Source organism: Pygocentrus nattereri, chromosome 17 (assembly GCF_015220715.1).
Source record: "Pygocentrus nattereri isolate fPygNat1 chromosome 17, fPygNat1.pri, whole genome shotgun sequence".
NCBI lineage: Eukaryota > Metazoa > Chordata > Actinopteri > Characiformes > Serrasalmidae > Pygocentrus > Pygocentrus nattereri.
This window is the reverse complement of record NC_051227.1, coordinates 5,175,949-5,186,931: the sequence shown is the minus strand read 5'-3', so window position 1 is coordinate 5,186,931 and position 10,983 is coordinate 5,175,949.

Below are 10,983 nucleotides of genomic sequence, written 5' to 3'. Positions count from 1 at the left end.
GATGATGATTACCCTATCAAAAGGACAGAGGTGCCGACTCCCTGCAAGGATGGCAAACATCAACACTCCTTGATGGTTGCCACCCTGGAGGGTTATTGTGTGACCTTATGGTCGGCAATCAAAGTGCCATACCAACAATGCAGGGAGTTGACCACCTCAGATCAGCAGATAGGACAAACAATGGAGGGAGCTGACCATCCTCAGGTCAGAAGATAGAAGCTTAATTTCGCTCAATTCCCCCTTTGATTCTTATTAATGGAGAATCACAAAATGATTACAAGTACGAAATATATGTACAATAATAATAATAAAACAAAAACAAACAAGAAAAATGGCTATAACTGTGCAAAATAGAGCAAGGCCTATCTCTGCAATGTTCCATTTCGTTGTAGAACAAATGGTTTGCTTGTTCGTTGTTGCACCAGTACGGAGTCTGATTTATTCTAATGCTCGCCATTAGTGAAGTGGGTCCTTCTGCTTCTGAGTCTTTATTAGTGTAGAAGTGCCAGAAACATATGGTGTCTTCAGGTAGAGCTTGTCTATGATGGATGCAGGTCAGGGAGCGTGGATGATTTGCTTCTGCACGATGGAATGTCAGGTCTTCTGTGGGCATGCATGTGCAATCCCATTCATTTGAACCACAGATCATGGTTATGATCATGCACAATGTTTGGATTTGTGACGTATTCATGTTGTCCTGGTGAACAGCGTCTGTTGCTTGGTAGGTCATCCTAAAGGTCTCGTCCTCGTCTCCAATCAGCTGCGCAGATTTTCTTGAGATGCACATTTCTTGAAAAGTCGACAAGGCATCTAGAAGTCCATGCAGTGTTCTGAGTGGATGGGGACACCGTCTCCGCTGTGTGGTTCTATAGAATACACAAAAGGAACATACGCAGTGAACTGTTCATCAGCAAAATTTGAAGATTTTCATTCAGTGATTGTCATGCAGCTCCCCACAATCTGTCCCTCAGAAAAGGCTGTTATGGTGATACACAGTGTTGTGGAGTCTTCACCTCAAGGGTAACCCCCATGATAATAGAAATCATAGTTCTTCCTTGAGGCTCTGTACATCACCCACCTCCTCTTTTACTGGCCCTTAAACTCATTTTTGAGCAGCAGGCACAACCTTACAATGAGAAACGTGAATCCATGTTTTCTTTCCTTCACATTTCACTGCTGAGTTAGTAATCAAAAGAACCTGATATGGGCCATCCCATCTGGGTTCTAGAGATTGTTTGTCATGTTTCCTCACCATGACCCATTGACCTGGAATTATTGTATGGCCACCTTCAGCTGGTTTGCTCCAAGCGCTATTGACCTGACTCTGAGCTGCCTGTACTGCTTGTGTTAGTGTTTGGCAATAATTAAGAAGTGCATCTGACAGTAAATGCACATCTGCTTTGCGGAGATCAATCATCCCTGGAACCAGCATTGGTCTACCTGTCACAACTTCATAAGGACTAAGCCCAACCATTTTGCTGCTAGTTGCCCTTATACTGCAAAGTACCTCTGGCAAGGCTGCAGTCCATTTGACACCCTGACTATGGAGTTTAGTCAGTCGTTCCTTGATGACACGGTTTACACGCTCTACCTGTCCTGAAGCTTGTGGTCTGTATGGACAGTGAAGTTTCCAGTTCACCTTCAGAAGTTTACAGACAGCTTGCACTACCTGTCCAGTGAAGTGAGTGCCTTGATCTGACTCGATTTTAGCAGTGTGTGCAGCAGTGCCCTTGGAAGTTGGATAACATTCAATCCAGCGAGAAAATGTATCCACTATAACCAAAACATCTTGTTTTCCCTCGCATTTAGGCAGTGTGATGTAATCCACCTGTAAATGGCGAAATGGACCTGGAGGCGTTACTGTCTTAATAGCCGGACTGCGCATCTGAGGAACAACATTGACTTTAGCCTGTTCCCTGAACTTAGGATTCCACCAGGAATGTGAAAACTGATTTACCATCTTTTCCACTCGATTGTGACCCAAAGAATATATCTGTGTAGCTTGTCCCATCTAGAGGCTGTCACTGACAACATGTGGCCATTGTTGAGTAAGGCTGACACAGAATGAGGACATTTGACTGTGATTATTTGCTGTAGCGTCTGTGGCGCAAATGCTAACAGTGCCAGATATGTAGCCTTAAACATGGACCCATAGCATGAGCAACCGTGTCTAATTTAGCTGAATGACAAGCTACTGGACGCTGCAAACCATCATGTTCCTGAGTCAGACAGGACGTCATAAAACCACAATGTTCATGCACGAAGACAGTGAAAGGCTTGTTTGGATCACAAAGGCCAAGAGTTGGTGCAGAAATCAAGGCTGATTTCAAATTTGCAAAAGCAGTGGTTGTGTTATCTGTGTGTACAAGAGGGTCATGTTGTCCAGGTTTACCTTTAAGCAGATCGTATAGTGGTTGTGAAATCGCAGCATAAGAATCTATCCAAGGTCTGCAATAGTTGCAGAGGCCTAAGAAAGCTTGCAACTTGCGCACTGTGGTTGGCAACGACAGTGCATTAATTGCTGAGCTTCAAGCAGGCAAAATTCCTCTAGAACCCTGGGTAACCCATTGCCCCAAATATTGTACACCAGGACAACAAAACTGAGCTTTGTCACGACTGGCCTTGTGTCCCTTGCTAACCAAAAATTCAAGAAGCGCCTTCAAGTCCTTGTCATGCGTTTCCTCAGTCTCACTACTCAACAAGACATCATCAACATACTGAATAACAACAGAGGACTGCAAAATGTGCTCAGCCTGGGAGAGGTGTTTTCTGAGTGCTTGATGGTAAATAGTTGGACTGTTATGAAAACCCTGAGGCAGTTGTGTCCATTGGTATTGCACATCCCCCACAGTGAAAGCAAGCCAAGGCTGGCTTTGTGATGCTAATGGAACGGACCAAAAACCATTGGCCATATCAACCACAGAAAAACACTGTGTGTTGTAGGGATACCGTCAAAGATTGTGGATGGGTCAGCCACCAATGGAGTTAGCTTGTCAATATGCTGATTAGCTATCCTATAATCTACTGTTAGCCACCAAGTTCCATTAGCTTTGTGAACTGGCCATACAGGACTGTTGGATACACTGTGTGTTTTGACCAAGATACCTCTTTTCTCAAGCTGATCTATGATTGGTCTAATACCCTGCAAGGCCTCTTTGTTGATAGGATACTGTTTAGTACAAGGAGGTTGACGACCAGTGAGAACAACTGGTTCCATTTCTAGAAGGCCACAGTCATCCTTATCATCTGACCAAATAGGGTGATTGCCTCTTTAGCCAAATCAGATTGTTTCAATGTTCCAAACACACGAATCAGCATAGATTCATAATAGAATCATAATAGACAAAGAACAGTTCAATTTTCTCAGAAAATCCATCCCAAGAATATTCTCAACCTTTCCCACCCAAAATTGCCATGAAATGGTTTTAAGTCCTAGTTTAACATCTATGGGTGTAGATAAAGTTAAGGGTATTCCGGCATTACCCAGCCCCTCACCAGTGATGTGTCTGTCTGTTAACGATATTCCTAAAGATGCACAAACAATGTCAGAAAGTGTAGTAACCTGAGCCCCTGTGTCTACAAGAAATGAAAAATCCTGTCCCCTAATTTGTACATCAACAAAAAGGCGATTCTCTCAAACTCTACTGATGGCACACAGATGGGCAGAAGCAGCTGGGCAAATTAGTTTAAAGCTGGGGCAGACGGAGACATTGACACCTCTCTATATCCCTGCACTGCCTTGATTAACATAGACAATTGGTCATGTGAAAGACTTCCCTATTGTATCATCCTGTGGAAATCCCTCAGAGGATCTTCCAGCAGTGTTTTCCCTCATCTTTGGATACCTTCTAGAATTGTCTGCCTGTTTCTTATGACAATCCCTTGCAAAATGACCAGTGACAATAATGGCACTCATTTTTCTGGTTAGGGACCCTGTGATTGGGACTTGAGTTGAAGCCTTTGTCTGTTAGGACATGTACAGACGCTGAAACATGGCTTGGCTCCAGATCAAGATACAATCTGTCCGGTTCACTTTTAAGCTCACCCCATTTAACCATACGCCAGTTTGGAACAGTTGTCACTAGAGCTTGTCTAAGATCTGGTCGCAGTGAGTCGACCAGTTGTCCAAAGTGTGGAGCCTCAGTGGGGCAATCAATACTATCGTTGTAAGTATCAATGCCACAATGACGAAGAAAAACTCTTTCAAACCGGTCACAATATTCTGCAGCTGATTCTCCTTTTCTCTGTTTACAATTACTTATCTGCCCCCAATTAGTGGTCTTACGACATTTGTGGCTAATCCACTCTTTGAAAACTTTCCACCCTTTATTAATGTCTTGGCCATTATCACCCAAAGCATCTAACACTTTATTGGCAAGCTTCCTGCTATCAGTAATGTTAAGAACTTGGCTTGCTATTGCTACAGCGTCATTAGGATGCAATGAATAAAGGTTTTTCTTTTTCTCAATAAGGTCAATGAAGTCAAGGCCCATTACCCTTGGATGTTTAAATTCCTTGGACAGTCTATCCAATGTGGCAGCATCCAAAGGAATTTGGCCAATCTGTACCCTTGTTTCCTTGACTTCACCACCCTTATTGAGGACCTCAGCAGATCTGATTGTTACAGGTCTCATTTGAAATACTTTACTCTGAGTAGATTCAGAAACTTCATCAGAGAGTGAAGATTCTGATCCATCTGAGCAGAATGCGTCCATGTCTGGGTACAGCCTATGCAACATTGGAGGATTTTCATCCTCTGTGTAGCATGGCAGACCTGGAGCTGGAGGTTGACAGTGGCACTTAGGTTTGCAGTTAGCATGTAACTTGTTGGGCATTCAGTGAAGCTGTTTTGTGCTTTTTACTTTCAGTAGTTAACTCTAGGATTTTCCCCTCAGCCTCTGCTAGCTTATCCTCCATATGGCTAAGTTTATACCCCCAATATTGTTCTAGCACAAAAAGACATTCCTTCACAGAATCATGCTTAATACCATAGCCCAAAGCTGTTTTGCATTCTGTAAGAGACCACACTCTATCAGTAGGAAAACCTTTGGAAGAAAAGTACTCTGACCTTTTTTGCTTATTAACATGTTTCTACCAGTGACAAAACAATAACAGTTACAGATTCAGTAACAAACAATGAACTTCCCTCTTTTTACGAAGGGTAACAGCCACAAACCGCTAGGTTTCTTTATCAGTGACAACAAATAAACTTCCCTTGAAACAAAGGGGATAACAGCCACAAAAAACACTAGGTTTCTTTATCAATGACAACAAATAAACTTCCCTTGGAACAAAGGGGATAACAGCCACAAAAAACACTAGGCTTCTTTATCAGTGACAACAAATAAACTTCCCTTGGAACAAAGGGGATAAGAGCCACAAAAAAACACTAGGTTTCTTTACCATTGACAACAAATAAACTTCCCTTGCTTCAGAGAGGCTAAACTTTACTGACTTCTCAGTGTTATAAAACCAGAATTTCTCTTTGGTTCGAAATGGCGTTTACTCACCAAGTAGGTTTCAGTATGCCATCCGGGTCACGGCACCAAGTTGTTAGAAATTCAGCTTTCAGGATTCAGAAGTCAGGAGACCTTCAGCGTAGACTTGATTTTATTGACACACAGGAAATATGGGCACAGCTTAGTCAATCGCAGCCAGTCTATCACAGCCAGTCTCATTAGAGATATTTTAGGAGGACCTTATATACACTGGAAGTTGTGGGAGGAGGATAAAGGTGAGGAAGAGGAGTTTTAGGGGGGGGTAAGCGAGGGGGGTGAGGGTAATAAAGAAGAGGGGGTTAAGCAGGGGTATGGGAGGGGGATGAGGGTGATGAAGAGGGGGTTAAGCAGGGGGATGATGATTACCCTATCAAAAGGACAGAGGTGCCGACTCCCTGCAAGGATGGCGAACATCAACACTCCTTGATGGTTGCCACCCTGGAGGGTTATTGTGTGACCTTATGGTCAGCAATCAAAGTGCCATACCAACAATGCAGGGAGTTGACCACCTCAGATCAGCAGATAGGACAAACAATGGAGGGAGCTGACCATCCTCAGGTCAGAAGATAGAAGCTTAATTTCTCTCACCAGGCCATCTAACATCTGTTTGCTGTTAGGGGCTGAGTGGGCAGGGCTATAGTGGATACAAAGCTGCACCATTTTGTCTTCTGCAGCTCTTTCTGCTGAGAAGAATTCATCATTTCCACTCAGAAACTCCTCAGACTCCTTCAGCCACGGTAAGTTACAGCCTCTGATTTTTCTCTATATATTCATGATCTGTTTCCGGGTTATTGTGTCCTAAACAGGACAGACCATAAACAACCCAAATGTTATTTTCTCCTTCTTCCATAAGCTCAGTAAATACTGCAGAATTAATTGTGAACATCAAAACAATGTACTGTATGGTAGTATAGGGAAGGATGCAGAAGGGAAAGTTATTCTGAAGGAAGTGTTTTGAAAGAGAAACTGTTGCACTTTTGGAAAAGCTTCCTGCTGGAGATGCGAGAAAAGGAGCTATAGCTGAGCTAAAGCTTATAGCAGAGCAAAGTAATGTTTCGTTATATATTAAATTTAATTTATATTACATTTTTTAGCCTATACTAGTACATTAGCACATACTGAGGCATGTGTTTTGATTTTGGTTGATTTTTGTTGAAAGGACAAAATGGCTCTTCTTAATATTTGGGTTGCCAATCCAGATGTTAATATTAGTTGATTGGTAATACAGAGGGTGGCACGGTGGCGTGGGGGGTAGCGCTGTCGCCTCACAGCAAGGAGGGCCTGGGTTCGATTCCCCGGCCGGGTGACCAGGGTCCTCTCTGTGTGGAGTTTGCATGTTCTCCCCGTGTCTGCGTGGGTTTCCTCCGGGTTCTCCGGTTTCCTCCCACAGTCCAAAGACATGCAGTCAGGCCAATTGGACATGCTAAACTGCCCCTAGGTGTGAGTGCGTGAGTGACCGTCTGTGTCTGTGTGTCTGCCCTGCGATGGACTGGCGACCTGTCCAGGGTGTATCCTGCCTTCCGCCCGAAGACTGCTGGGATAGGCTCCAGCTCCCCCCCGCGACCCTGACGGAGAAGCGGCTTAGAAAATGGATGGATGGATGGTAATACAGAATATTGCTGACTCTTCCATAGACAGAATATAAGATTATACTCCTGCAATGTGCACATTGATGCAGTATTTAAGGTAGTTTTAATGGTATCTGGGTATGTCATTGTGGGCAATACTGCATAAACTTGATTAGAAGACAACATTGATTTTGTACCAATCAACACCGCCAATCCAACTGACTTAATCTTGATTTGGAATTCATGACTAACATTCATTTTGCACATTGTGTGGGATACTTCTTCCTGGTATCGTGAATACTGTCTAGTCCCGGGATTTAAACCCACAACATCGTTCAAGAGCAAATATCTTCATACACCTAATAAGTGCTTCTCTGCTGTGGGATTGCATCCTGTTCTCCCATGTGGGAGATGAGGTACTTAACCATTAGGCCAAACAGCCAATTACAAATCATGCATTCGCAGTTCAAACACTCCTCCAGTTTGAAATACAAGCACATAAATCTGCTTCAAACATGACGATTGTCCTCACACGGGGGTTGTGCTTAAAGTGTTATCATGAAATCTGACAGCTTGTTCAATACATTGCATTTTATGTGGATATTGTACAGCATACAGCCTTAATATGTATATATGTGTACATGTATGCACTCAATGATTATGTACTTAGTAGTGGGTGATCAAGTGTATTTTGGTCAGGTGTGTTCTAGAGTGCTGGTGGGACTCTTCCTGCTCTCTGTGCTCTCTTATGCAGTCAAGGGTTGCAAGAGGTGCAGGAGGCCTACATTCAAGACTTGTGAGAGGTCTGAAGAGGATGCTCTCCAGAATCTCCCACAGATCATCAGATTTCTCAATGAAAAGTAGGGTACAGAATTTGATATCCAAATTAAATGTTAAATTATGAATCAGATGTGTATTATGTGTCTAATGATCTATGATGTGTATTATGCCACACTGATCATGCAGTTTTCATAACAGCATTTTACTGTTTTATCAACTACAACATCTACAACAGAACATGCCTTTAGAATGTGTCAGCAGGAATGAATAGAGAATGAGGCTAGAAAGCTGAAAATCTGATTTGAGCCACATAACTGAAGTAAGTATCTTTAAATCATCATGACAATGGATAACTCCAACAAAAGAACTCGTTAGATAAGGACAACAGGCCACAAGCTAAAGTTAGCAAGGTAGCTACCTAGCTATCTAACCTCAGTTTGGCTTATGTTGTCTGACCCACATGCTGAACAAAGACAGCATCACTATTTTGGATGATTTTGATGGATGGCCGAGGTAAGAGAGGACTGACAAGGACTTCAGGACAAGAACACTTGTGGAATATACATACCATCTTTAAAAAAAAAAGGAATTAATGTGTTGATCACTTATTAATCTCTAATGCTAATGCTAAAGCCTGAGTAGACTGGCAAATCAATGTTATGGCCAGTTATTAATCTCAGCATTATTCAGTTCTGCTAAAGCCTGAGTAGACATATAAATCAATGTGATTGGTTATTAAACTCAGTGTTACTGAGCTCTGCTAAAGCCTGAGTAGACTGATAAATCAATGTGATCAGTTATTAATCTCAGTGTTACTGAGCTCTGCTAAAGCCTGAGTAGACTGATAAATCAATGTGATGATCAGTTATTAATCTCAGTGTTACTGAACTCTGCTAAAGTGAAGGTAGACTGATAAACTAATGTGATGATCAGTTATTAATCTCAGCGTTACTGAGCTCTGCTAAAGCCTGAGTAGACTGATAAATCAATGTGATGATCAGTTATTAATCTCAGCGTTACTGAGCTCTGCTGAAGCCTAAGTAGACGGATAAATCAATGTGATCAGTTATTAATCTAAGTGTTGCTGAGCTCTGCTAAAGCCTGAGTAGACTGATAAATCAATGTGATCAGTTATTAATCTCAGCGTTACTGAGCTCTGCTAAAGCCTGAGTAGACTGATAAATCAATGTAATCGGTTATTAATCTCAGTGTTCCTGAGCTCTGCTAAAGCCTGAGTAGACTGATAAATCAATGTGATCAGTTATTAATCTCAGTGTTACTGAGCTCTGCTAAAGCCTGAGTAGACTGATAAATCAATGTGATCAGTTATTAATCTCAGTGTTACTGAGCTCTGCTAAAGTCTGAGTAGACTGATAAATCAATGTGATCAGTTATTAATCTCAGTGTTACTGAGCTCTGCTAAAGCCTGAGTAGACTGATAAATCAATGTGATCAGTTATTAATCTCAGTGTTACTGAGCTCTGCTAAAGTCTGAGTAGACTGATAAATCAATGTGATCAGTTATTAATCTCAGTGTTACTGAGCTCTGCTAAAGCCTGAGTAGACTGATAAATCAATGTGATCAGTTATTAATCTCAGTGTTACTGAGCTCTGCTAAAGCCTGAGTAGACTGATAAATCAATGTGATCAGTTATTAATCTCAGCGTTACTGAGCTCTGCTAAAGCCTGAGTAGACTGATAAATCAATGTGATCAGTTATTAATCTCAGTGTTACTGAGCTCTGCTAAAGCCTGAGTAGACTGATAAATTAATGTGATGATCAGTTATTAATCTCAGTGTTACTGAGCTCTGCTAAAGCCTGAGTAGACTGATAAATCAATGTGATCAGTTATTAATCTCAGTGTTACTGAGCTCTGCTAAAGCCTGAGTAGACTGATAAATCAATGTGATCAGTTATTAATCTCAGCGTTACTGAGCTCTGCTAAAGCCTGAGTAGACTGATAAATCAATGTGATCAGTTATTAATCTCAGTGTTACTGAGCTCTGCTAAAGCCTGAGTAGACTGATAAATTAATGTGATGATCAGTTATTAATCTCAGCGTTACTGAGCTCTGCTAAAGCCTGAGTAGACTGATAAATCAATGTGATCGGTTATTAATCTAAGTGTTACTGAGCTCTGATGAAGCATTTCATTTTTGCATTGATATGAATAATTGAGTTGGCATATCCACACATAGAAATGGGCATATAAAAATTTTTCAAAATGTTTTTTTTTAATAAAATCTCTTAGTTTCATCTGTTTATGTGTTGTCTTTGTAGTATTTTAATTAAATATACGCTTTAATTGAAACTACACATCATTGCATTCTGTTTTTATTCCCATTGTGCACAGCTTCTGACGTTTTTTTGAAATTTGGCTGTAGGACAGTTTATTCAGTCTCAACCCTGAGTATAGCAGCAGTAATTACATGAACATGTTGTATAAATGATGTTGCTAATTGGTCATTTCAGTGAGATTTACATGGTTTTGTTTTTTTGTATTCTAGCTATGTCACTCATTTATTTTGTCATTTTCAGTTCGCTGTGGCCTTCAATGTCCCAGCCTCAAGGTGTTCCGTATATGTGAAACCTAATCAGAATTTCCTCCAAGATGATTCCGCACAGAAAATGAAACATGCCATGAACAGCCCTGCAGGGGTTTACAGAGGACGGAGGATAATCGGTGCCAAATGAAAAATGAGTACCTTCTGCTGATTCAGTCGAGCCCAGCGGGAATTGCTTCCTATGATCCACTGTTGAAGGAGCTCCTGGATAAAGACAAACACGGCTGTGTGGTTTTCTACACCTACAACTCTCCATGTGTGAACACCTGCTCAGCACCAGAGGGAGCGTACAGCATCCTCCCTGCCCTGGACATGCTCAGGAACCATGAGGGCCCAAAGGCTTTTGTGTTTAGGAAAGTTCAGATACCTGATGTGGGAGCCATTCAGAAGACAGAAAAGAGCGAAGATCTGCCATTTTCACAGTGTTTCCCTTCAGGAATAGGACGTTATGTTACAGTGATATATCGGGAATATTTTCCTCAGCAGGAAGCAAATATAATGGTATTAAATGCTATATTGCCACTCTACCGCTGTGACAGAGCAAGGTGTCAATACTGTGTCCACCACAACAAT